General features: G+C 41.2%; 1 protein-coding gene and 1 long non-coding RNA gene across 19 annotated transcripts in view; one reads left to right on the top strand and one right to left on the bottom strand.

The window, feature by feature from the left end:
• Positions 1 to 25,445, top strand: part of LOC140530986 (uncharacterized) — a 202,907-nt gene extending 177,462 nt beyond the window's left edge. For 12 of the 15 annotated variants that reach the window (XR_011976214.1, XR_011976223.1, XR_011976219.1 and 9 more), the window contains 2 exons: positions 12,802 to 24,844; positions 25,365 to 25,445. This is a non-coding gene — a long non-coding RNA (uncharacterized lncRNA). The remainder of the gene's footprint in view (positions 1 to 12,801; positions 24,845 to 25,364) is intronic. The other 3 variants (XR_011976215.1, XR_011976222.1, XR_011976217.1) reach the window with 3 other exon arrangements.
• The window catches only part of RAI1 (retinoic acid induced 1), a 305,090-nt gene that overhangs the window by 230,489 nt on the left and 47,570 nt on the right, over positions 1 to 27,031 (bottom strand). The gene's annotated exons all lie outside the window — the stretch shown is intronic.

Genomic DNA, 27,031 nt, shown 5'->3' with positions numbered 1-27,031 from the left:
CAAAAGAAATGTTCAGTCAACACACTTTTAAGTTTTTTCTGTATCATAAATTTTCTCACTTTCTTAAGTCTATACAGTCAACAAAGATATAAATTAAATCCTAATTTGAAGGGTTTTCTGATTTCCCAGATATTCACGGTGAAAATTTAACAATCAAGTTTCAAGAAGCCAAAATAAGTTGGCTCCAGCAAACCTTTGATTGGAAGGAACATCAGTAGGTATCTAATCAAAAGGCAAAAGGCATTCCTCACTATAAAATACCTGCTAAGTGGAGATTCTAGCCTCTGCTTGAAGATCTCCAGTGAAGCCAAATTCACCATCTCCAAGGCAGATAATTCCATTTTTGTACAACTCTAATTGTTAGGAAGCTTCACCTGCCATCAAGTCCAAATAGGTTTCTTTTCAACGTCCACCCAATACTCTAAGTTCTCTTTTCCAGAGCCAAACAGAACAACTGCCATCCCTTTTTCACGTGACAGCCCTTACTACTTGATCACACCTGTCAGGGCACCCCTGAATCTTCTCCTTTTATAGTTAAATATCACAAGTTCTTTCAATTAACTGCCATATGGCATGAGTTTAAGGCCCTTCACCAGTCTGAGTGCCCTCCTCTGGACACTCTCCAAACTTATCCATGCCCTTCTTAAACTGGGATACTCAGAACTGAACACAATACTCTCCATGTGGCCTGACACAGTACAGTGGGACTATCACTTTCTCATTCTTGGAAGCTATGCCTCTCTTAAAGCAGGTCAAGATTGTAGGGCTTTTTTTAGCTTTGACATCACACTGATGACTGATGTTGAGTTTGCAGTCCATGAAAACAGAACCCAGATCTTTTCCAACAAGCTGGCAACATCCCACCATTTTCGCTATTCTGAACTTGTGAAGTTGATTTTTTGAACCCAAGTGTAAGACTTTACATTTATGTTTATTAAATTTCATATGGTTTGATTAACCCAGTGCTCTAGCTTGCCAAGATCTTTTTGAATTCTGACTCTGTCAGTCAGCATATTAACTGTCCTTCCCAGCTTTGTGTTATCTGCAAATTTGATGAATATGCCATCTGTGCTTTTATTCAAGTCTTATAAAAAATGCTAAACAGGACAAGGCTAAAAACAAGTCCTTGGGACACTTCATTGGAGACCTCTAGACAAGTTAACATTGAACATTAATGACTATTCCTTGAATCTAGCCAATCAACAATTCCAGATTACCTAAAATCTAAGTGAACTATGTCTATAGCACTCCTCTGACCTACTGAGTTTAATAATCTTGTCAAAAAAGGAAATAAGGTTAGTCTGACTGTTCATTATCTCTTTAATGATCCATTCTAGAATTTTCCCAGGAATTTGCAAGTCAAGCTCAGTGGCCTATAACTTTCAGACTGTTCCATTTCCTCTCGGGAAAATTGGGACAGCATTTGCCTCTCTTGAGTTCAGCAGGACCTTTCTCATTTCCCACAGTCTTTCAAATATCACTAATAGACCCCTCTCATGTTCCTCTCAACTCTTCTTTTCTCTAGGTTAAACATTCCCATTTCCTTCAGTCATTTCTCATACGATATCCCCATCATCATCACAATAATGATGATTATCAATATTATTTAGTGAGACTACAAATTTTGGGAGTCCTTATAACCAAAATTCCCATTCCCACCGGCAAGCTGGGCCCTCAGAGGACAGCTATCTGCACCCATCCCTCTGTGTTCTAGGGCTACCTCTGAGGAGTTGGGATAGATTTCTAACACTACAAGTTCAAGCCCCCATTTCAGGGGGCGTCACTCTGACCCCACCCTGGTACACAATCATCAATTTGACTAATTAACTGGTATTTTCTCTTTTTATAAAGAAATAGTAACTGATAAGATATAGCAAGCACAGAGGTATAAGCACATCCCATTCCCACTATTCAAGGCACGATCTACTTTCTACCACTTTGGGCTTAAATTTGAACAGGCTGCAAAGCTTAATCCACCAACTTCATAGCTATCAAGTTCTTCTTGAGACTTCTCTTGTCTAAGTTAAATATGTCCAGTATTCCTTCAAGAATCCCCATGTGTCATGGACTCAAGACCCTTTACTCTTCTGGATAATAATACTAATTTGTACTAGCATTTGCATCATAGACCCCCACTGACAGTTTGGTGAAACCTATTGACTCATTCTCAGAAAACTTTTTAGAATTCATAAATGAAGGAAATGCTAAACATCAGAGGTTAAGAAAAATAAAGATACAATATTTTTCCTCATCCAAATTTATGGGCCATCTGAAATCTACCCACAAGCCCTTTGGGTTTAAGGATCTCATATTTTTTTTTGTGGCTGCCACATCACACTGCTCACTCATACTGAACTCTCAGAACACTGAAACCCAGATTTTTTTCAGAAAAATTGCTCTCTAACCATGCCTTTTCCATCTTATATTTGTGAAGTTAAGTTTTTGTCCCCAAGTGCAAGACTTTACATGTATCCTTACTGTATTCATCTTAGATTCAGTTCAGTGAAGATCCCTTTGGATTCTGACTTTTTCATCAAATGTATTAGCTATCCCTCCTAGCTTGAAAACATAGAGCATCTATGCCTTTATCCAAATCATGAACAAAAGTATTAAACAGCTTAGGGCTAAGTACAGATTCCTGGGATTTGCCATTGAAGAAGACCTTCCATGCTGACATTGAACCATCAATAACTACTCTTTGATTTTGGCCATACAAACAGTTTTGAATCCATCTAATTGGATTATAGCCTAATTCATATCTCTCCACCTTTTTCATAAGAATAGTATGAAACACTTTATCAAAAGCCTTACCAAATATAATAGAATGGCCAGATTAGCCAATGAGAACCCAGTTCTTGTGAAAATCAGGACAACACTGGCCTTTCTCCAGTCTTGTACCTTTATTATTTTCCATGATCTTTCAAATATCATTTGCAGTAGTAATCACATTTGCTAGCTCTTTCAGGAGCCAAGGATGTAGTTCACCTGGGTGGGGTGACTTGAATTCATCAAAGGCAGTCAGGTATTCTCATCCCAGCTCTTTATTTGTTTTGGGTACCAACTTCCAGTTAGTAATTTTTGTCATCATTTCCATGGTAAAGGTCATTTTACTTTGAAGAAAAAACAGAAACAAATAATAATTGAGCATCCCTGGCTTCTCTCCATTATCAGTTATAATTATCCCATCTATCCCAAGCAAAGATCCTATACAATTTTTCATCCTCCATATATCAAAAGCAAAATAAAATAATATCAAAACAAACCCCCCCAAATAAAAAACTGCCTATTGTTTTCCTTCATTTCCGTCACCAACTCTAGTTCATCCTGAATTTAGCATTCCTTAGCCTATTTTTATAGGATCATGCTATCCCCTTACATTCACCTTCTGTTATCTGGTCTTGCTTCTATTTTCTATTTGATTCTTTTTAAAATATAAATAATGAGTTCCTTGTATTTCTGCATAGGTCTTTCTAGATAAATCCCAGTTTTCTTCCTCATAGGAATTGTTTCTCTGGTCCATCTCTCATCCCTCCTGAGCTGACTCCCCTGATGCATCGTAGTCCATGGCATTCTACCTATCTGACCCATCTGAAATCTACTCTCCCCAAATCTAAGGTGAATGTTCGATTATGCTAAGAATTTTCCCTATTTCCTTATCATAAATTATAGCATGGACTGGTCACGTCACCTCAATGTTCCCATTATTCCAACCCCAGCTACCAATTTGTTTGTGAGAATCAGATCTAGAATAGGGTTTTCCCCTTGTTGGTTCCTCCACTTTTTGGAAGATAAAATTATGCCTAAGGCAAGTAAAGAAGTCATTAGCTGCTCTGATTTGGGATGAGAAAGTTCCAGCATGTTTCCGGATAACCGAAATCCCTTCTCGCTATTATACTGTGCTGGATCTGTGGCCTCTTTCCCAAACTCCTCATCTATTTCCTATTTCTTCCAGATGGCTTTTAGTATACTCCTATTACAAAATCACTTCTGTTTTCCTTCCTTTGACCTTCACCCAAATGCTCTCTGTCATGCTTCCCCACTTTGGTTCCCGGGATTTCCTCATCTGAGTAGATTTTCCTAATAAACAACGGTACCCCCATTCCTCCACTTACCTATTTTGCTTCTTTTGAATCAAGTATACCTACTTAGGGCCATGGTTCTGTCATGGGTTTCTTCCTACCAAATCTTAGTGAAATCCAAGAGGTCAAATTTGTTCCTCTAGTTTCTGGCTGTTTTGTTTTGGTTTTTTTGATGCTTAAATTTTGGACACTTACGTAGAAGCATTTGAAGTCACGGATTTTTGGTATGAGCTCCTTTCTTAGATTTTGTATTCTGTTAATTTCGGGGTGTCCCGGCTACTTTTCTTCCTTCTTTGTAGCCACTCTCTATAGTATCTAACTCATGGGAGGGTATACATATATACCCACATGCATAAATATGTGCACACATATATATGTGGGTATATATATTTGCATATGTATATATGTGTATGTGTATGTATATATACATAAAAATACATACATATACACACACAGAGACAGAGAGACAGAGACAAGGACAGAGTCAGAAACAGAGACAGAAAGACAGAGACAGAGGCTGACAGAGAGGCAGAGAGGGAGGCAATCCTTCCTCAAAGCCTCTGTTAATTTAAAGCCTTTTTGATTAAATTTGCAAGATACCTTACAAATACATTCTTATCAGTCGTTGTTAGGTAAAGCCCATCTCTGGCCAGGAAGCTGTCAACCCCCCATTTTAAGCTGTGATCCAGCATTCTGAATCCTATTCTCAGACACCACCTTCCTAGCCAGCTGTTCACTTCCCAAATTACTTTTTCTCTTCTGAATCCCTTCCTTTCAATGAACAGAGATGGGGAAAACACAACCTGTGCCCTTATGGTCTTTGGTTTCTTGCCCAAGACTTCGTAATCACTGGCAATCCTTTCTAGATTTCTTCTGGAAGAACCATTGGTGCCCATGTGCATCACCAGAAGTAAGGAGTCATCATGCATCTTTGGAGGTTCCCTATTATGACCCAGAGACATGCCCCAGGAAGACAATGGACTTCTCTCTGGTTATCAGGCCAATAGATAGCTGCCTGGGGCCATCACCAACTACTTCTATTTTTTCTTCTTCCTCTGCCCCTCTCTGGCCAATCTCTCATCTTATAGCTTCTGTGGTTCTTTCTCAGGAGGACAAGCAGCTTCTTCCTCTGCAGGGCAGTCAGTTCTGTCCTCTTCAGGAATAGCCTGAAATCTGCTTGTAAGTTCTTTGGTACAGGTGCCCTATTCATTCCCTTTCTCTGTGTAACACTCTTCCATTCTCCAGTATTCTCCATGATTGGGAGGATGTCTGGGTTCTTGGGCTCATTTTGCAGTGTAGAATAGTATTTGGAGTGAAAGGGCAAGGGATTAAATCCTTGGCTCTACTACTCACTACCTCATATGACCTTACTTAACCTCACTGAGGGTCAAGCCTCTCCTGTTGCACCTCAGAACCCATTTCTCCCAGTGAAGTCTTGCTTCTGTTTCCTTTAGGAAACTTCTCCTCCCTAACAACCTGGAGTGGGAGAAATATCCTTCTAGTCCTTTCACCTTCTCCTCTAAGAGGGAGATAAGCTTCTACTTGAACAATCCTCAGTCTCTCCTCTCACCTTCCCCCTTCAGGTTCCTTGCATCAACTCCCTATTAGTGACCCATGTAACAGTCACTCATCTGTAGCAGAAATACAAACAATGATATTTGGTTTGAGACAGAGCCTTCCAGAATTTGCTCTTGTCTAGCCTAGCTCTTTGGAAATTCACTGTCGCCTTCACTGCATGAATAATTAACTCCATTTTACAAGTGAGGAAACTGAGGGTCAGAAAGTTCAATGACTTCCATGGTCACAAAACTAATAAAGAGCAAACAGAGGTCTTTTGGCTTCAAGACCAGTACCTTTCCACTACATCAGGATGCCTTTAAGATATAATTTGACTGTCACATGCCTTGTTCTAGACAGGATGCTAATAGAAGTATCTGTAGATTGTATTAGTACAGTTGAAACTCAAATTCAATTTTTTATCAGTCGTTTACCATTGCTTCCTCATGCCAAGTTGGTGTTTCACTAAAATCCCCAGGTCTTTTTGCTTGAATTGCTGTAATTATTTAGGTGACTTTTTGAACCCCAGTGAAGAACTTTGCATTTCTTCCTGTCAGTTAAATTTCACCTTGTTTAGTCACACATCATGTTTCAAACAGTGCTTCTCTTTTAGAATCATGATTTTTGTCACCCAACACATTGTCCTCCCAGCACTGCCACTGGAAAACCATGTCTTTACGTAAGTCACTGAATCAGTAGTGAAGTGTATATGACCAAGAATAAAACCCTCCGGTACTCCTCGTGAGATATCCCCTAAGCTGACATAGATTCATTAGTCCATATTTTTTAGACAGTGGCTTAATCAGCAATGAGTATACCTAAGTATATTATCATCTAGCCCACATTGCTACAGCTTGTCCAGAAGGGGGTGTCAAATAGAAGCTTTCTCCAATGCCTTAATGAAAATGAGATACTGGACATATGGCATACCTCTGATCCAACAGTCCCATCAATGCCATCAAAAACGGGGAATTGGTCAGCTTTGGATAACCGGCAAACTCAGAACAAGCAGAGACTAGAAAGGGCAGCCTTTATGTGAGGAAGAAACAGAAGGTGAGCTTGGAAAGGGAGACTGGAGGTCAGATTTGGAAAGTCTCAAATATTAGGTTAAAGAGCTCTTGGATACTAGGATTGAATAAGAGATTTAGAATAACCGTATGACAGAATCCTGAAATGTTCAAACCAGAGGATGCCTTAAGGACCATCTAATCCGGCTGCCTTATTTTAAAAAGGAGAAAACTAGGGCCTTGTTGTTCAGTCATATCTGAATCTCTGTGACCCCATTTGGGGCTTTCTTGGCAAAAACACTGAAGCGATTTGCCATTTCTTTCACCAGCTCACTTTATAGATGAGGAACGGAAGCAAACAGGGCTAAGTGACTTGCCCAAGGTCATACAGCTAATAAGTATCAGAGGCCAGATCTGAACTCAGGAAGGTGAGTCTTCCTGACTTCAGGCCTGTACTCTCTCTACTGCACCGCTTAACTGCCCAAACTAAGGCCCAGATAGGGGGAAATAACATGCCCAAAGTCATACAACTAGTTAGCGGCATAGCTTAATTGAAAACCAAGTCTCCTGATGACCAGGCCTGCGTTCTCCGGGATACACTGTAGAGATAGGGAAGGTTTTTGATTAAGGGATGATATGATAAGAGCTATGCTGTATGGAGATTAGTTTGGGAACACTGTGCAAGGTGAATCAGAGCAGACAGAGATTGGAAACAGGAAGCACAGTTTGGAGATGACTACAACAGTCTGGGTGATGGGGCCCTGAACCAGGACAGTGGCAATGGGAAGACAGAATAAAGGAGAGAGTGAGTTTGGGAGAGTCCTCTTTGGGGAATAGCGGGTTCTCTCGTGCCAGGGCAGCTTTGGAAGCAACCTATCTTCTTCACGGGGACCCCAGAGTCCCAGGGCCTATGAAGTCATCAGGAAAAGTGGAGAACTGGAGGGGAGGCTTCATTTCCAGCCCATGTTGGATGATGGAAGGAGAAATGAGGCTCCAGATCTAGCAACAGGAAACAGCAAGGGAATCTCCCCTCTAGACAACTGCCTAAGGTTTAGTACAAGTGAACTGGTAGCAGTCTGCTGAGATTCCAAGCAGCTTCAAAAAGCAAACACCACATTAGGGTGAGCAATGCATCAATAAGCCTCTTCCTACCCATTGCCCTAGAAAACAATTCGAATCAAATCAAAGCTGGGGTAGGGGAAGGCAGTGAGGAAGGGAGAAAGGAGGAAGAGACAGCTGGGGGTGGGGGGGTGCTGCTGAAAGGCACGGATCCAAATGAAGAGAGGCCCAAACCAGTTCATTTTACAAAGCTGTGTTTCCCTTTAATCCTCTTTCCTATTTTTTTTTTCTGAAAGAGAAGAAAGGAGGGGAAGAGAAAGAGAGGGGAGAGTAGGGAGGGAGAAGGAGAGGAAGAGGGAGGGAAAGAAAGGAAGAGGGAGAGGAAGGTGAAAGAGAGGAAGAGGGGAGAGAGAGGAAGGGGGAGAGAGAGAGAGAGAGAGAAGAAGAGGGAGAGGGAGGGAGAGGGAGAGGGAGAGGGAGAGGGAGAGGGAGAGGGAGAGAGAGGATAGAGCCGTACAACAAATAATAAGAGGAAGGAGCCATTGCTCATCTACCATTTATGGCTTTCAAGGACAGGCACTTGTGTAGCTGGGCACCTGCCTTAATAATATGAATTGAGGAAGCTCCTTGCTTCAGCTCCTTCCTCTCCCCATCACTACCAGGTACAAATCAGGCAGTGACTTGGGGTAACAAGATAATGTAGGCCTGGCTCTGCTGAAGGGAATCCAGCTTCCAGCTAAGGCATTGGGTGCAGAGTCATTAATCTAGGTCAAGTGCCAACAAGGATGGCTTTGCTGACTGGAATTAGTGCAGGGGCCTATTTGAAGCACACCCAATCAGCTGGATTCAACCAGGCCCAGATAATACTACTGCTACAAAATCCAAGCCAGGGGCCTACACTGAGGCTGGTGACTCTGGGAGAGGATTTGGGGACAGAATCACCCGGCATTAATGGGCCTGTTCAGCATTCAACTGGGCCTCCGGCAGATAATGGCTTTGCAAACGAAAGGCGATAAATTAATTAAATTAATCTTCAATGCCAACCTCATTCCCCACCCAGTACAAAATTTCAAGGATGATCAGGGCTTGGCTCTATCCTTTGTAGCCTTCGAGAGAGCCTGTCTGCTCCCTGTCTTTGAGTTTTTCGGAGGCACTGAATTGCAAAGTACCACCTGCCTCCCTAAAACTAATCAGCAGGCTGGTGGTTTAGATCACATCAGTTTTACATGTAATTAAGACTGTCCAGGAGGGCATGCAGCTGCTTACGAGGTCGTTCCCTCTTATAAGGCAGTGTGCCTCCTGCTCTGAGAGGTGCAATTAAACAAGCCTGTTCACAGTCATTAAGCATTAATGCACCTCATTAGCATAAGAACTGGAAGAAGCTTTGATGCAGGGAACCCCGAAGGAGGGGGAAAAGGGGAGGGGAAAAGAAAAGAGGGGAGGGGGAAAGAGAAGAGAGGAGGGGAGAGAGAAAGAGAGAGAGAGACAGAGAGACAGAGAGACACAGACAGAGAGAGACAGAGGCAGACAGACAGAAAGTTCCAGTGCCTGTGCCAGGAAGAGGGACAAGCACTCAGTCCCTTGCTTCATCTGGGCTCTAGGCAAGCCCAGTGGTTCTATCATTTGGGGTGAACTGTTTTCTCCCAGATCCCTTCCAGAGAATTCGGTCTCTCCTCTTTCTGCCCCTCAGTTTTTGAGATGACACTAAGAAAAAAGGGGGGTGGTGGTGGTGAGAAAGGGAGGATTCCACCTTCAACTGGCATATTCCTTTAGCAAATCTGTGGAAAAAGTGGAATGTAGTCTTATATGGACATTTTTAAAAGGTAGCATCACTCCAGAGGCTGGAGTTATGACCAAGTCCCTGAGGCAAGTGGGATTACAGAGCAGCCCTGGTCACCAGGCCAGCCTAAGTCCTGTGAACATGCCAAGGCAATGAGGGGCCTAGGGACTGGCATGGCCCCAGTCAGTACAACCTCCCCTGGGAAATGAGAAGGCAGCTCACATTTGGAAGATGTTTGAGGGGGGGAAATGATGACAGTAGAATACAGAGCCTCAGATTTTACAGGGATTTATGTTTTTCAAACGATTTTCACATCCACTATCCCATTCCAGCATCATAACAACCCAGTGAGATAGCAAGGGCAGGTATCATTTCCCCTGTGGCCCTGGGCCAATGAGTTAAATGAGGCATAGTAACTTGCTACAGACACAGCAAAATTAGTGGTGAAAGCAGTATTAGAACCCTAGTCTAGTTCTCTGGTTCAGTTATTTTTCTAGTATACCCTACTATCAAGGCAAAGAGCCTGAGTGGAAGGATGGCTGGGTTCTTGGGTTCCCTTTCCCTCCATCATTTGCTCATTGTATACTGGATTTTGAATGACAGGACCTGGTTCTAAATCATTGGCTCTTCCATTCGCTACCAATGTGACCTTGGACAAAATACTTAACCTCTCTGGGCCCCAGTAACCACATCTGTAAAAGGAGGGGATTAGTGTAGATAACTTCTAAGTAAGTAACCTGCATCTGATGAGCCTATCAATGTAACTGTAAAAAAACAGTCTAACCAACCTTTTCCTGAACAATCATTCAGTTCCTTCATCCATAAAACAGGAAGGATGATCGCCTGTTCCTTTCCAGCCTTTCCCTCAAAGGCTAAAGGAGATCATGGAATTTCGAGTTGGAGGCAGTCAGCTCTAGCAGGCTTTCCAGCCAACTGTTAAATTTTCAGCGTGAAAACTGCCACAAAACAGCGCTTGATTTATTATTTTGTTGACTGTTTAGACTTAAGAAAATGATAGAGAATGTATTAATCATACAGATTAAAAGTGTGCTGTGGGTACAGTTTTGGGGGGTGAGCCGGTTATTAAACATTTATTTACCAGCATACTCCTGACTAGAAGGGGGCCTTAGAGATAAGATCAGTGGTTCTCAAAATTTGGTTTTGCTCACAGTCCACTATTCTTTGTCATAAGGAATCATGGCACAATAACATTTAATTTGGCAATGTTTATAGGAGATTCAGAAGACTATGTATGTAGTTTCCCTTCAATGAAAGTAGCTATTGAATAAATCTGATAAGTTTGAGGGGAGTTGTATGTGTAACAGGCAAGTTTTGTTTATATCGAGAATATTATGCCCCCCCATGCTGCGTATGCTAGACAAGTAAAATTTTATATAAACAACATTATTTCTAAATTTTATTCTGTTGGCAATAACATAGCATCCAAAATTTGATGACATACCTCGTAAAAATGAAGCCACTTGAACTAGTATGCAAGCTCACACTTGGAGAACCATTGGAGCAGCTGTTCATGAACCTAACTCCTTCATTTTGCAGAAGAGAAAACTAGGGAGGAGAAGGAAGTGACTTGGCCCAAGGCATCTAGCAAATAAATGGCAGAGTTGGGCCTAGAACTCAGGTCACCTGACTGCCAGGACAGTGTGACTTCCCCTGTACCACAAGCAAGAGCCATCTGCAAAGTATTTTGTACTCCCTGGAGAGAAACACTAGAGATGGATACCAGGTGGCATTATTATCAACCCTTGAAGACAGATGTGCTCCAGCTTCCCATGGGGTTATCTCTGGAGCTCTGTCCAATGCTGCTCCAATGTGGCCCCAAATGGTATGAATTTGGCCATACATGATTACCCAATCTGGTATATTTTACTACAGGTAAATTTTTCAGTGCTTTAGACAAAATTCCACAGTGACTACTCTCTAAACAGATTCTCTGGCAACCTAGGCCCTCCAGCTGCATTCCTATGGGTAGGAGTTTGCTAAAACTAATGATGGAGAGGAGGGAAAGTAAGTGAGGAGGCAGCAGAAGGACAAAGGAGAATGGGGCAGCCAGATGATACAGTGGATAGAGTGCCAGGCCTGGCGTCAGGAAGACTCACCTTCCTGGGTTCAAATCTGCTCTCAGACACTTACTAGCTTTCACTTAACCCTGTGTGCCTCAATTTCCTCATCTGTAAAATGAGCTGGGAAGGAAATGGCAAACTACTCCAGTATCTTTACCAAGGAAACCCCAAATGGGGTCATGAAGAGTGAGACACAACTGAACAATGATTGCTCAAATGCACCATTTTAGTGGTGACAAATTAATCTGATTTCTGTAAGAGCCTGGGACTATTCTAGAAAGAACATTAGAATATGTCAGACTACCTTTTATACAAATAAAGCTTAAAGAGGGCAAGGAATTTTGTCTAGTTAGTAGAAATGGAAGATAAAGCTTGATAGCTCTGCCCCCAAACTCCTCATGTTGATAACTCTCTCCTTGAGACTTAAATGAAGCTTCAAAATAATTTGCATGATCCTAGTTGTATCTACTAGGTGCATGATGGGAAATGAAAGTCATTCAGTCACCCTAACCTATCAGGACATCTTTGAAGCCTTCCTGTTGAATGGGTCAGATGAGGTTGAAAAAAAAAATGTGTCTCTAGAGGCTGCTGAGTGTGCTAGTGGGAGCAGGGCTGTGAGCCTAATTAGCAAAAAAGCTGAAAATATGTTGATTAGTCACAAAAGTGGAATAAATCTCCCTTTGAGAGTGAAAAAGTCTCAGTACCACATGACAATTCCAGCATTGTTCATGGGAGACCCTCATGCTAGTCCAGATTCCAAAGGGGTTCCAAAATTATATCCTAGTCCTACAAAAGAAATTGAGAATGAGAAAGGTGAAGAAACTGGCCAAAGAAACACAGAACATTAATGATATAACAAGGACTAGATCCTGGGGTGGAGAACCCTTGGCCTTCAGGCCACACGTGGCCTTCTAGGTCCTCGGGTGCAGTCTTTTGACTGAGTCCAAGTTTTATGGAACAGATCCTTTGAGTAAAGGGATTTGTTCTGTTAAGTTGATTCAGTCAAAGGTCTGCACTTGAGGATCTAGAGGGTCACATGTGGCCTTGAGGCCACAGGTTCCCCACCCCTGGACTAGAGCCTAAAACTCCTATCAGGCCAGTTTCCCCCTCCCCCTAGTATGCCATGTTAATATTCTCTACAAGCTAGTTATGTCACCTGGGTAAGTCCTAGAGTTTTTCCATGTATTAGTTTTCCCCTTGGTCAAATGGAGATACTAATACTCCTGTTTACCCAACAGGCCCATCTTGAGGTTCAAATCAACTTACACTCAGCCCAGGAGGTTAAATCATGGAAAATGCTGGTGAATCTCTGACTACTGTGTGAAGGATTTTGAATTCTCTAGGCATTATAATCGCCTTCTAGCTAGAGAACGGAGTTCCCCTGGGCAGCATGTCATTGGTCATCTGAATTTCAGAATCTGGGGCCTGGACCACTAGGAGGAGAAGTGGATTTCCTAATATATTGTGCTCTTTGAAGAGAGAATTGTGTAGGATCCTACTTACACAACAAAGCTAGTGAGTTACTTGGATATTGCGGGCCTGATTAGATAGGGGCTATTTGTTCAGCAGCCCCCAAAGTATGTTTACTTTACTGACAGGGTGGTACTACAAGTCATCAGGGGATTGTGCAGTACTCTGGGGGAGGGAAGGATTCCCTAGATTGTCAAATGGTTGTCTCAATAGCAACCCCAAATTTAGTTGTCTTCCAGTAGGAACTGATGGGCTGAGTGTTTTGTATGATTTTTAAAAAATCTGTTTTGGGGCTTTTGTGAATCCTTTCTGTCATTCTGTGGGATGAAATAAAGGTTGTCCCTTATCTAATATGCAATGAATACCTTGAATGCTTGTATGGAAGCTGGGAACATTTAGGTAAAATTAGACATGAGCTATATGTCCTAAGTATTTCAGGAGATTTTCTTGAAGCAATGCCAAGTACAGGCAATGAGCCAAAGAGAAAAAATGACCCTTTTGGAATCAGTGTCCAGAACTGAATCTGGTCTTTGTAGCTCTGAGTCTTGGGGGAATCCTGGATCATGGATTACAATTACTTTTATTAAGTCTCTTGCCATAAGATTGATGATACTGACTAGGGAGGACTTTGCTGAAATAGCTTCTGTTCCTCCCAAGAAGAAGAAAAGAGCGGATTCTCATCCTGAAAGATCACTCCCCTCCTGCAGTTCCTTCCATGGCTTGCTGGGCTCCTCCAGGACCCTCCATTTTAGGGAGGGTGCCCAGGTCGGCCAGGTTTGTTCCTTCATTCCTCCATAGGCTCTGTTCCTGACTCTTGGTATTCCTTCCTTCACCAGGATCCCACAAGGGTCTCTTCCCTACCTTGTTAAATGTTGTCTTCCCTCTTTGGAGTGTAAGTCCTTGTGAGGGGAGGGATTTTTGTCTGCACTTGTATTCCCAAGAGTGCCTGGCAGAGAGTAAGCACTTAATTAATGTTTGTTGACTTATTTGTAAAGGACGGAGTGGTGGGCAATAGGCTATATCCCCAGAGAAGGGATCAGCCTTACAATTTCAAATAAAATAAAATTATATCAAATCAAATTTAAAAAATAAACATTACTAAAAATTACAATATCAAACCAAATCAAAACAAGCAGATTGGAAAGCTGTAAGAACTATGATCAATGCTATGACCATTCATGATAGGATGGATGATGAAATGTGCTATTCATGTCAGAGTGGTGATAGATTTAGGGTGCAGAATGAGACACACATGACATATTTTTGTATACAGCCACTGAGGAAATTTGTTTTGTCTGACTATGCATATTTGATATAAGAAATTTGTTTTTCTATTTTTTTCTCAATGAGGGAGAGGTTGAGAAAGAAAAAACAGATTTCTGTTACTTTCTTTTTTAATGGAAAGCTGGAATTTGCTATACATGTCCAAGTATTGCATGTACTTTTAGGTAAAATTACTGAATTATTAATTTTACTTTGGTATGAGATCTCTCATGAAGTAGGGAACAATCTGTAGATGTTTGTTATGTAAAAACATACTTTAAAAAAAACATAACCTGGGGCATATCTCCTCTCCATTCAGGTTCAAATTATGACCAAAGAGACTTCAGGTAGAAATCACCATCGTCACCAATTACAGAAAGCCTACTGTGTGCAGGACTCTGGCAATCTAAACATGAATAAGACTTATTCCCTTCCCTTATGAAGTTTATAATCTGGTTCCAGGGTCAGGACATGCAAATGAAATACAAAAGAATACTAGGTATAGTATTGATGTAATATAATAATGAATGTTGTAGAAGCTCAGAAAGGGAAGAAAAACATGAGGACTATAGCAGTCAAGAAGGCCTTATAGAGATGGTAGGTCCTGAACTGAATCTTGAAGTCTACAACAAAGAAGAGAGGAGGGAGAAATAGTGTAAGCCATGGTGCTGAAGATGGAAAAGTGATGGGAAGAACAGGGAAGAGATACAATCAGATGACTGTGTATGGGTACAGCAGGATATGAGGGCCGGAAAAGGAGGGTGTAGCTAGATTTGCCGAGGACCTTGAATACTGCCCATCAGCAGTTTTCCCCAATGGAGAAGGTCAGGGCTATCCCTCGAATATCAAGCTAAGCAGTTCAGGTTCTCAAACTTTTTAAGCTCAAGACTCTTAAAAATTATTGAGCTTCCCCCTAAGAGCTCTCATTTACGTGGGTTAAATCTATCTATATTTACCATTTTAGAAATTATAACATCTTAGTGTTATTATGAAAACAGTTTTGACCTTGAAAGGGTCATGGGAACTCCCAGGGGTCTGCAGGCCACATTTTAAGAGCCATTGTTACAGGCAGTGGGGAGCCACTGAAAGTTATTTGGTAGAGAGATGATGTAAGAAATATGGCTCCTTAGCAATATTGTACAAGGATCAACTGTGAATGACTTAGCTGTTCTCAGAAATACAGTGATCCAAGACAATGTTAAAGGACTCATGATGAAAAATGCTATCCACATCCCGAGAGAGAGCTGATGGAGTCTGAATGCAGATTGAAGCATAACAGTTTTCACTTTATTTTTTTGTGTGCTTTTTTTTGCTCTGTCTTCTTCTACAACATGACTAATATGGAAATGTGTTTTGCACGACTGCACACATATAATCTATATCAGATTGCTTACTGTCTTAGTGAGGAAGAAGGGAGAGGAGAGAATTTGAAACTCAAAAATTTTAAAAATGAATGTTCAAAATTGTTTTAACATGTAATTGGAGAAAAATAAAATATTAAAAAACTATGGTTCCCCCTCTGGTCACCCCCAATGGAAGGGACAGTCTTTGTATTTATCCAATTTGATATGTACTAGGTCTAGCACAGCCCCATTGAGAAGCCAATAACTTGTAACGAAAAATGGGAATGAGCCTTAAATTGGAAATAATAATATCTTATTTATGTGATCCACTATACTTTTCATTCCGAATCCATTACTTTATTAATACTGCTACTCTTGAGAGAAAGGCAGGAAACTGTTATTATCCCCATTTTTGAGATAAGGAAAGGGGGTGAAATAAGTTGCCCAGTGTCACACAATGAACTAGTTAGGAGCAGAGCTAGGATTATTCAGGACTCTAGACTCCTACTCCTATACTCTCCACTGCCTATTCCAGATTTCCACATAGAATACCCAGAGAGAAAAAGTCCTCTTTACCCTGTAGGCTAGTCTGCTATGCATTAGCAATTTTCCATTATGTCGAGATTATAAAGGATAGAGTGTTAGAGATGGAGTCAGGAGTCAGGAACAACTGAGTTCAAATCCTTCCCGAGATATTTACTATCTATGGAACCCTGGGTAGGTCACTTAATCTCTCTTAGTTTCTTCATGGATAAAATGGAGATAATAGCACCTCCTTCACTAAATTATTGTGAGGATAATGTGAGATAACATGTATAGTTCTTTGTGCGCTATAATAATAGTTACTGTATAATCTAGAATGATTAGATCATATATAATCATTATATTATTATAAAATTATTATTTCTTCTACATTCCGAACCCCTTTTCATTCTTTGTCCATCTTGCCTAATGCCAGCTCAATCCTTCTTTCCCTTTTCCACCTTCTATAACTGCTTTGTTTGGTCAGAGTTTAAGTAATACCAAGGCAAGCCCTTTTCCTTTCCCCAAGGGCACCAGAACACCCTCTACCCTCTCCTCACTCCTCTCAGTCACAGAAGAGAAACCACACCTGAGCTGGTTCCCTCAGTGCTCATCCTCTTCAGCCTCTGGGCAGCCTCTGACACCCCTGGCCAACCCTTCCTATTGACTGTGGCCTCCTTCTGTGGCCTTAATGGCCTCCATCCCACCTGTCCGATTCCTCTTCACTGTCGCTTGCTGGATCACACAATGACAGACTCTCAGAATTCGAAGGGACTTCAGAGGCCATGTAGCAGGGCCCATGTGTGAAGAAGACTCCCCTCCACAACACAGCTGACATGCTGCTTTGCTGGAAGACCTTTAGCGAGGATGCTTCTGAGGATGTTTGATCCCTGGGTGGACAGTTCTAATGGTTAGAAAGCTATTCTATTATGTCAAGTGCAAAAAATACCTCCCTACAGCTTCCATCCACTACTCCTACATCTTTTCTGTTCTCTGGAGACAAGCAGAAAAATTTTAATTCTTTTTCTAGCTCATAGCGCATCCTCAAACTGCCAAGCAGCTAGGTGGTGCTGTGTATATTGTCCCGAGCCTGTAGTCAAGAAACCCTGAGTTCAAGTCTGGACTCAGATACTAACTGGAAGGTCATGTAATCACTTTCCCCATCTGTAAAATGGGAGTAATAATTCCACCTACCTCCTAGGTGGTTGTATGGGTAAAATGAGATAACATTTGTTGAGTACTTTGCATATCTTAAAGTGCCATATAATACTTGTTGTGGAATCATTTCAGTCATGTCTGATTCTTCATGGCCCCATTTGGGATTTTCTTGGCAAAGATACTGGAGTGGTTTGCCATTCTTTATCTAAGCTCATTTTTGCTGATAAGGAAACTGAGGCAATCAGGATTAAGTGACTTGCCCAGGGTCACACAGCTGGTAAGTGTCAGAGGCTCGATTTGAAATCATAAAAATGAGTCTTCCTGATTCCAAGCCCAACATACTAACCATTGTGCCACCCAGCTGTCCCTGAGTGATAATGGGGAAGTTGGTTTAGGGTGCTTCCTGTGGAACTGACTCCTTTCTCTTGGTCCCTTGGTCCCTGTGATGGGGGACAAGAGGGAAAAGGCTGTACCAAAGAAGACTGTGGGCCAGGAAGATGTGTCCTCTCTGAGAGTCACAAGAAGTGAGGAGAGGCAGCTTCTGATCTCTTTGTAGATGACTCTTTGTTGAGATGTAACTCATTCCAGCTATTCCTCGGACTTCTGGCAAAGGGTGGGATTTGGGGGGGAGGGTAGAGATTTCACCCTCCCCCCTCTGCTCAGCAGCAGTTTTGGAGGTTCGTGCACATGGCGGGCAGAGAATATATGTTTGTCTCAGTGAATCTGAGACTAGACTTCAAATCTCCAGCTTCTTATGCTTTGTGTTTCTTGAGGACAAAAACAAATAAAAGTCCTGAGAGACAGATGTTTCTAACATCATAAGCAGCAGCACCTCATAAGTTTGAGAAGCTAGGCATTCTTGGGTGCTAACTGAAAATAAAAGTGGTTTCTTGGAAGAGTGAATGGTTGCTGGTAGGATCATTTTGAGACCTGAAAAACCCAAGCCATGATTTGACAGGCCAGGGGCCTTGGACCTTGAGTGTCTGCTCAGGCAGGGCAATCTGAGGGGAAAGTGAAATATTTGTTCCATGGTCCCACAAAGCACCTACGCTCTTGGTGACATCTCTTAACTTACGTATGGGCCATGTTCAGGTTCCTCTCTCCCCACCCATCCCCAAAGGGATTGACACGATCCCATCTAGAAAAATTACTCAGTGCTACCAAAAGCACAGGGCCAGGGGGTGGCGATGAGAAATCACTTCCCTTTCTTACAAGGGATGTAGAATCTTGGCTGAAGTGAACCAGGGTCAATTTTGGAAGAACCTGGTCTTAAGGAGAAGGTATGCAGAATTTTTTTCCCACACTTTATGGCTCATTAAGTCCTCACCCCAGATTACAGGAGGGAATCACTTGTATATAAAGCTTAGGTATGACTTATGTCTACTGTCTCCCCCAAAGGATCACTTCTAGGAAAAATTAATCGATGTACAAAGTAGTGGATATTAGGTACAGGAGAGTTATTTCTTTTCTCCATCACTAAAGAAATACTTAAAAACAGAGAAGACTCATAAGCATGCATTAACAAATACTTAAAACATGGAACAGTAAGCCATTATCCATTATACTCTCTTGAGAGGAAAAGACTCCCAGGAGATTTGTGAGACTGTTAGACAAATATCGCCCTTGCACCTCAGTCTGCATTGTCTGAACAAAACCCCAAGGTCCAGGGCTTCAGGCCAGATGGGCGGTGACTTGAGCTTTCAAGTTCCAAGACAATTCCTTTGGTGACTGTTCCCTCCTTCGGGAAGTAGGAGGGTTAAAGAAAGTATTTCCTGCAGCCATTTAGCACCCAGGAACAGATGCAGATGAGGTAACCAGGCACTTGAAGTCCAACGTCAGACTCACCTAGGAAAGCCTCTGTTTTCACTGCCACATTGCTGCCAAAGCTGCTGCTGGAGGAAGGAAGGGGAGAGAAGTCCTCTCCTGTTCTCACTAGAAATTCAAAGGACAGCTGACATGAGCTTTCTCCCAACAAAAAGGTCCCTTCAGAAGAGATGTGGAAAGCTGCCTCTTCTTCCCCTTTAAAGTTCACACAATGGATTCTTCTTGATTCATTCAGCAATTTTCTTTAGCATAACCTTGCCCCCCCCCACCACCACGTTCACAAGGAGCAAGAGATCAACTAGAACCCCTTTAGTAAGGGGTCAGAGCATGTCTCATTGGAAGAGGCCTGAATGCATGCACCTGGGGAAATTCTCCAATCTCTATCCCCCACCCCAAGACTTGGGTTTCCATCTTCATGAGAGATCAATCCTAGTTGACCACAATAGAGAAATAAGAGGAAGCTGCTCCTTGACTAAAGAGTGGGGAGGGAGTCTCCTGGGAGATTATAGGCACTTTAAGAGCAAATTCCTAGGAGTACTTGGGTACCCTCAATTTAACCAAGATGACATCACCTCACACGTTGGAATTCAGGTTGGTCTCAACTTGCTAATTGTCTATATTATTGAATTTGGGTTGTTATAAGCAATTCTGAGTTGGGAAGAGACAGGGATTGTTGATGGAGATGTTTAGAGAGGGATTGAAACAAGTGAAATGATAGGTTACTTGGGCATTTGATAGGAATCAAGCAGCCTTGGTTGTCCCTGGCTATTCAGTTTAGTGTGTGGCCATGGCAGAGGAAACCTCAAACTTGGTTTCAGAATATAAGGAAGGAGGAGTTGGATGGAAGAATGTAGAACTGTTGAAATTAGGAATGTCCTATGATTCTGTGAAGACAGATGGAGGTCTTTGTACCTTCTGAGTCATGTTCAAGGGTGTGCTGGAGCCAGCTCTGACCGGCTTACGAGACTCAGTTGTTAAATTTTCTGCGTGAGCATTTACACAGCAATCACTACAAATCAGGGCTTGATTTAGTCTTCATTGTTCATTGTCTAGACTCAAGAAAGTTTTATTAATGCAGATGCAAACTTAAAAGTGTGTGTGCATACCTAACCCCTGTCTATCTCTCCCCTCTACTGTCCCAATTTCCCAGAGAGCCTGGTTGTTAAACATTTACCAGCACACTGTGTTTTGCCCTCTAATTATTGCTTGAGTTCAGCAGGAGTACAGTAGAAGGCTCAGGGAATGAAGTCATCACCAGACCAGAGGCCTGGGGAGTGTAGGCTAACAAAAATAATAATGATAACTGGCATTTATATTGTGTTTTAAGGTTTGCAAAGTGTTTTATATCCATTATCTCATTTGAGTCTCACAATACTCCCGGCCATGTCTGTAATACTCTAGACTTAGGGCTTGTCTTTGCTGACAGAGAAATATTCTGGTCCATTGGATGTCCTCCCAGAGGGAAGGACAGGATGGTAACTTAGAGAGTGAGTCATCTGGGACAATGGACTCCAAGATTCAGAGCTTGAATCCAATCTCTACATTTCCTCTTTCTGGATCTCAGTTTCCTTATCTGGAACCCAAGGGGCTTGAAGCAGATGACGGACTTTAAAAATCGATGGTTCTTCCTCTTTCCCTCCCCTGCATCCAATTCTTTCCACCTCTAGCTTCCTATTCCTTCCTGGCTTTTAGCCCCTCTGAGCTGGCAAAACAACCATAAGTACCCAATATAAAAGTTAGGCATTTTAGTAGTGTATAGCATAGTCTTAGCTTAGACATGATAACACAAACAGAAAAAATGAGAATAATTCTAAATTCTATAACACATTGAGGTTTACACTGTGTTTTCTGCATAAAAACTATGAGATAAGTTAAATAGAGATTATTGTTCCCAGTTTGCAAATTAAAATACTTAGATTCAGAGAAGTCATGGGATTTGTTCATAATCACACAGCTAATAGGCGCCAGGGATAATACTCAAACCACATGTTGACCTATGGAAATTACAAGAAGCAGATTTCAACTCAATATAAGGAGAATCTTCCTAATAAACACAAGTCCAAAGCAGAATGGGTTACACAGAGAGATGGTGGTTTCCCCTTCTTTGAGGGTCTTGAACTTAACTGCTTATTGGGTTTGTTGTAGAGAAGATTCTTGTTCAGATTGACTCTCTAAGATAGCCTCTGAGGTTTCTTAAAACTGACATTCTGTGATTCTGTAATTCCTAATGAAGTCTTTGGCTATTAGATCACATTGTTTTCTCATTGAGCTTGTGGTCCAGTAGTGTCCAGATATTCTTTCTGATGAATTGCTTTCTAACCCATAGCTCCAATCGTCTTGTACTTGTGAATTTGATTTTTTTTGAACTCAAGTGCAAACTATATTCCTATTAAGTTTCATCTTAATAGATCTGGCCCAATATTTAGCCTATCAAAGTTTTTTGGAACTGTCCCTCCCAGTTTTGAATCATCTGCAAATCCAATAAGTGCTGCTATCTATTCTTTCATCCAAGTTGTTGGATAGCATAGGGACACAGACAGATACCTGTGGCACTTCACTAAAGATCTAGAGTCATTGGTGATTACTCTTTGGGTCTAATCATTCAATCAGGTTTGGACTGATGTTTTTTTCTCTACCCTATGCCTAAGAATATCATAAGAGCTGCTTGTCAAATGCTTTGTCAAAATCCAGCTAAATGATTCCAGAGGACTTACATACAGAGAGCTTACATTCCTGAGACAAAATGTACATGTAATACCTCCATCCTAAACGGGTCTGTGGATCCGACGAAGGTCTTGTGATGCCGAATGTGAAAGAGAAGTTAGAGAAAGACTGGGTGAGAGAGAAGACCCACAGTTTGCAATGGTTCACAGGAGTGCCTGATGAAGAAGCATTCTATTTATCTCCTGACAGAGGAGATATACTCAAAGGGCAGATTAGACATACATTTTTGGACATGGAAAATGTATCGATTTATTTTGTTTCACTATACTTATTTGTTAGAAGGATAGTATTTTTCTTTATTTAGATGAGGAAAAAGATCCCCAGAGATCCCTTTCTAGGAGAAAGGGAAACTAGTGCTAGGGTCTCAACAAAAGAAAAAGAAAAAAGAGAAATAAAAAAGAGTCACTGAAGCATTGAAAGAGGCACGGAAAGTTCAGAAGGAAAAACAAACAGAATAGTTTTCAAAGTAGCATGTTAATCAGTTGGGGAATGGCTGAACAAGTTGTGTTATCTGTGGTGGAAAACCATTGTGATATAAGAAATGATGAGCAGGATGCTCTCAGAAAAATCTGGAAGACTTACAAGAACTAATGCAAAGTGAAATGAGCAGAACCAGAACACTGTACACAGTAATAGCAATATTGTAGGATGATCAACTGGGAAAGACTTAGCTATTGTCAACAACATGATGATCCAAGACAATTCCAAAGTAATCATGACGAAAAATGGTATCTGCCTCCAGAGAAAGAACTGATGGCATCCAAATACAAATCAAAATATACTATTTTCTTTCCTCCCTCCCTCCCTTCCTCCTTCCTTCCTTCCTTCCTTTCTCTTTCTTTCTTTCTTTGCTTCTTTGTTTCTTTTTTTGTTTGTTTCTTTCTTCCTTTCCAAAAAATAACTAAAATGGAAATATTTTACATGATTGTATCTTTATCAGACTGTTTACCATTTCAGGGAGGGGGGTGGGGAAGGAAGAAAGGGATAGAATTTAGAACTCAAAACTTTTAAAAAAGAATGTTAAACATTCTTTTTACATGTAATTGGGGAAAATATTATTTTAAAAAAGAAAGTGATATTTGAATCTCTTAGAGACTGTACATAATAAAAATTTGTGTTTTTGCATGTGATTGTTTTTTTGCTCTATTTTGTATATAGAAATGTTCCTTTTTGGTGTTAATTCAGAATAAAAACATTTTTTAAACTGTCTAGGTAAGCTATATCTGCAGCAGTCCTCTGATTTATTAATCTAATAACCCTGTTCAAAAAAGGAAGTGATGTCATTCTGGCATGACCTATTCTTGATAAAACTGTTCTGGTTCTTTGTCATCACTATTTCCTTTACTTGATGTTCACTAACTATCCCTTTATAATACCTTCTATAATTTTTCCAAGAATCAAAATCAAGTTCATTGGCTTTTAGTTAACAGGCTTCACTTTCTTCCCCTTTTTGAATTACTAGCATCACTCCCATAATTCAGGATCTTTCAAAGATCACCAGTAGTGGCTTAGCAGTCACATCCATTAATTGTTTCGGTATCATCCTACCCTAAGCATTGTTATCCCCTAAAGCTCTCTTTAGCTGCCTTCTCTTCTATTTCTTTCTTGGTGAGCTCCTCAGTTCCCATGGGTTCATCTTTATGTAGAGTGATCTATCAGTCAACAAGCATTTATTAAGTCCTTACTATGTGCTAGGCATGGTACTAAGGATTTGGAATACAGAGAAAAAACAAAAATGATCCCTCCTTTCAAAGATCTTACACTCTTGAGGAAAAAAAATGTATTTATAACACCTTCATCCTAAGTGGGTTGGTTGATTCTGTGAAGGCTTTGTGATGCTGCATATGATATACCCCATCCGTGAAAGAGAAGTTCAAGAAAGTCTTGGTGAGAGAGAAGACCCATATTTTTAATGGTTAACAGGAGTGCCTGGAACCCAAGGCAGGTGGGGAAAGCTATGCTGTCACATGACCCTTGAGCCCCAGAGCAACTAAAAGTGGACTTTTTCAGGAAGATCATTTTTTTCTTAGGTAAGTTGAGATTTTTTTCCTCCTCATTCTGGAGTGAAAGAGCACATTTATTCTTATTTATTCCATGGTATAGTCTGCATGCTTCCCCCAGTTTCTGTTTTATGATTTTCTTGGATAAATATGGTTGCTCACTATCCCTAATTGTCTTTTTTATAATATGCATTGGGGGGGACAAGAATTAGTCTAGAATGAAAATAACAGATGCTCTCAGTAGTCAATTCAAAGGACAGCCCTGTGGATGACCTTCACTCAGCCATAGTAAGAGGAAGACATGAATAAATACCAGAGAGAAAGGTATCATAATTGAACCTGCATTCACTCCTTTTTAAAATAGTATCTTTTGATTAAATATAAAGACAATTTTTAACATTCATTTTTTATAAAATTTTGAATTCCAAATTTTCTCCCTCTATTCTGCCCTATATATGTGCAATCATGTAAAACCTATTTTCATATTAGTCATGTTGTGAAAGAAGAAACAGTTTGCAAGACAATTACAGTTTGCAAGAGGAAAAAAACCATAAAAAATGAAAATAGTACGCTTCAGTCTGCATTCAGACTCCATCAGTTCTGGATATGGATAGCATTTTTCCATCATGAGTCCTTTGGAACTGTCTTAGATCACTGTATTGCTGAGAAGAGCTAAATCAATCATTGTAGATCATTGTACATTTCTGTTACTGTGTACAATGTTCTCCTGGTTCTACTCATTTTACTTTGTATCAGTTCATGTAAGTTTTTTCCAGTTTTTCTGAAATCCTGTATTCACTCTTTGGTGCACAGGAGCCCAACCTTATAAAACTACTAGCAAGAATGAAAGAGAGGAATTCCCTGGTCGGCCCTTGTCCCAGTTCCCTCTAGTCCTGGCACTTGACCTTTATTCACCACATGAAATCCACTTAAGGTTTCAGCTGAAGCATGCCAAGCTCCATCAGTTACATAAACAGGTACGTTCATTATATGTAGATGGAAGGTAGCCTAAGAAGGAAAGCTACTAGAAACTGGGGGGGCGGGGAGGTGGGGAGAGATGACCAAAAAAGGCCTTCTGCACAAAGTGGTGCTTGCATTGAGTCTCAAAGGAAGTCAAGGATTCTAAGAGGGGGACCTGCGGGAGGTCATTCCTGGTGTGGGCTACAGCCAGTGCAAAGTCAGACATGGGAGATGGAGTATAATACACATAAAGAACAGAAGATAAGGAAGTGTGGCTGGAGGTCATGGAATGGCCCAGTGCGCTAAGAAGAATGGGAAGACCAGACTGGGGAGAGCTCTAAACGCCAAAGAGACGAATCTGTATGTGGTCCTATACGTAACAGAGAGCCACTGGAGTTTAGTGAGGTGAGGGTAAAATGGTCGGATCTGTACTTTGGTAGCTGTGCGGAAGACAGATTGGAGTGGGGACGGATTTGAAGCAGGGAGTCTTCCTCCCAGATCTATACATCTAGCCTTAACCTCTCTCCTTACTTCTAGCCCTGTGGCATCTCCACCAAGCCACTGTGACCGTCTTCAATCAATATGTTCAAAATAAAACTAGTCGATTTTCTTCTTGAACCTGATTCTCCTCCAAATTTTCCTATCTGTTGAGAGTGCCACCATGCTCTTACTCACCCAGATCAGTAATGTTCATTTTATCCTGGACTTTTCCTTCTCCTTCATTTCCCCAATCAAAATAGTTGCCAAGTCTTATCATTACTCTTACAACATTTTTCACATCCTTCTCCTTTTATCCATTCATCATCCCAGGTCTAACTTGAATTAGTATAATTGACCTCCCTCCAATCTCCCCTTACTCCAATTCATCCTTCCCACGGCTGGCAAAATAATCTTCCAAAGATCAGACCCTGTCCTCTCATATTAATAAAGCTTCAGTAGCTCCCTATTGCATCTCACAAACAAAACCTGATTCCAACATACCTTCTTTAAAAATTAAATTTATCCTCCATAAATGTCTATTGAGTCACCTAGATGGCACAGTAGATAGGGTGCTGGGCCTAGAGGCAGGAAGACTAATCTTCCTGCATTCAAATCTGGTCTTAGACATTTACTAGCTGTGAGACCCTGGGCAAGTCACTTAACCCTGTGTGTCTCCATTTCCTCATCTGTAAAATGATCTAGAAAAGAAAATGGCAAACCACTCCAGTATCTTTGCCAAGAAAATCCCAAATAGGGTCATGAAGTGCAGGACATGACTGAAAAATGACTCATCAACAACAAAAGCTCTATTCTGATGCCTGTTTGGAGTGTGGAGGTGACCTTGGGTTCTCAAAGACTGTGCTTCTCTGTAAATGCTGGTAAGTTCTACCATGAAAGAAGAGTTTTAAGTATGGTCTGCTTTCTGAGGACCAGCCAAGCTAAATGTGTATATGTTGATCACCAGTAGGCTGGCTGCTATGTGGTAAATTCTTTGACCTTAGCAACCAGTATTTGGGGAGAGCAATATCGTACCCCAACTCCTGCTGCTATGTGAATTAGGCTAGTTTTTCCTTAAAAGGTAATGAAACTCTCCTTGAGACTTGATTGGCTCAGAGGACTAAAAGCTTGGGCTGTCTACATTACTTCTTGGTCACTAGAGTACAAAACAACCACAGGGTGCTCTAGCCTCTCTCTAAGGCTTGGCTACCGGAACACACTGGACAACCAAGAGGCAGGAGAGCTTCTTTAGCTGAATCAATTTGCTATACTTTAAATAGATAATTCATGCTTAATGTCTTTCCCCTGGTATTGGCTAAGCAAATCTCCTGAAACGAAGGCCCATCTTTTGAACACCAAGATCTTTTCAGTGATTTTGTATGGCTGTGAACCATGGAATACCACAAGAATTCTTCCACCCAGAATTCAAGTTGTAAGTTACTCAAAGGCAATGAAGAAATGTATAGTGGGCATGAAGAGTCTTCAGTATTTTGCCCACAAAGAATTGTGTGCCAGAAGCAGCAGAGAAGGTGGTATCAGAGACGCATGACTAAAAATGAAGATGGGATGGTCATGTGCTGAGAGTAAGAGATAAAAAATGGAGAGCAGCGTGCCTCACAGCCTGACATCCTTGTGATGTCAAGGAATTTAGAAGAAGAACTGGCACACTAGGCAGGCTCCTGTAAAGGAGTTATGTAGGAGGAGAGAAGATGAAAGGTTTGGGATCT

This window comes from Notamacropus eugenii, chromosome 3 (assembly GCF_028372415.1).
Source record: "Notamacropus eugenii isolate mMacEug1 chromosome 3, mMacEug1.pri_v2, whole genome shotgun sequence".
NCBI classification, from domain to species: domain Eukaryota; kingdom Metazoa; phylum Chordata; class Mammalia; order Diprotodontia; family Macropodidae; genus Notamacropus; species Notamacropus eugenii.
Note: the sequence above shows the minus strand (reverse complement) of the source record. Positions and strands in the feature narration are given on the sequence as shown.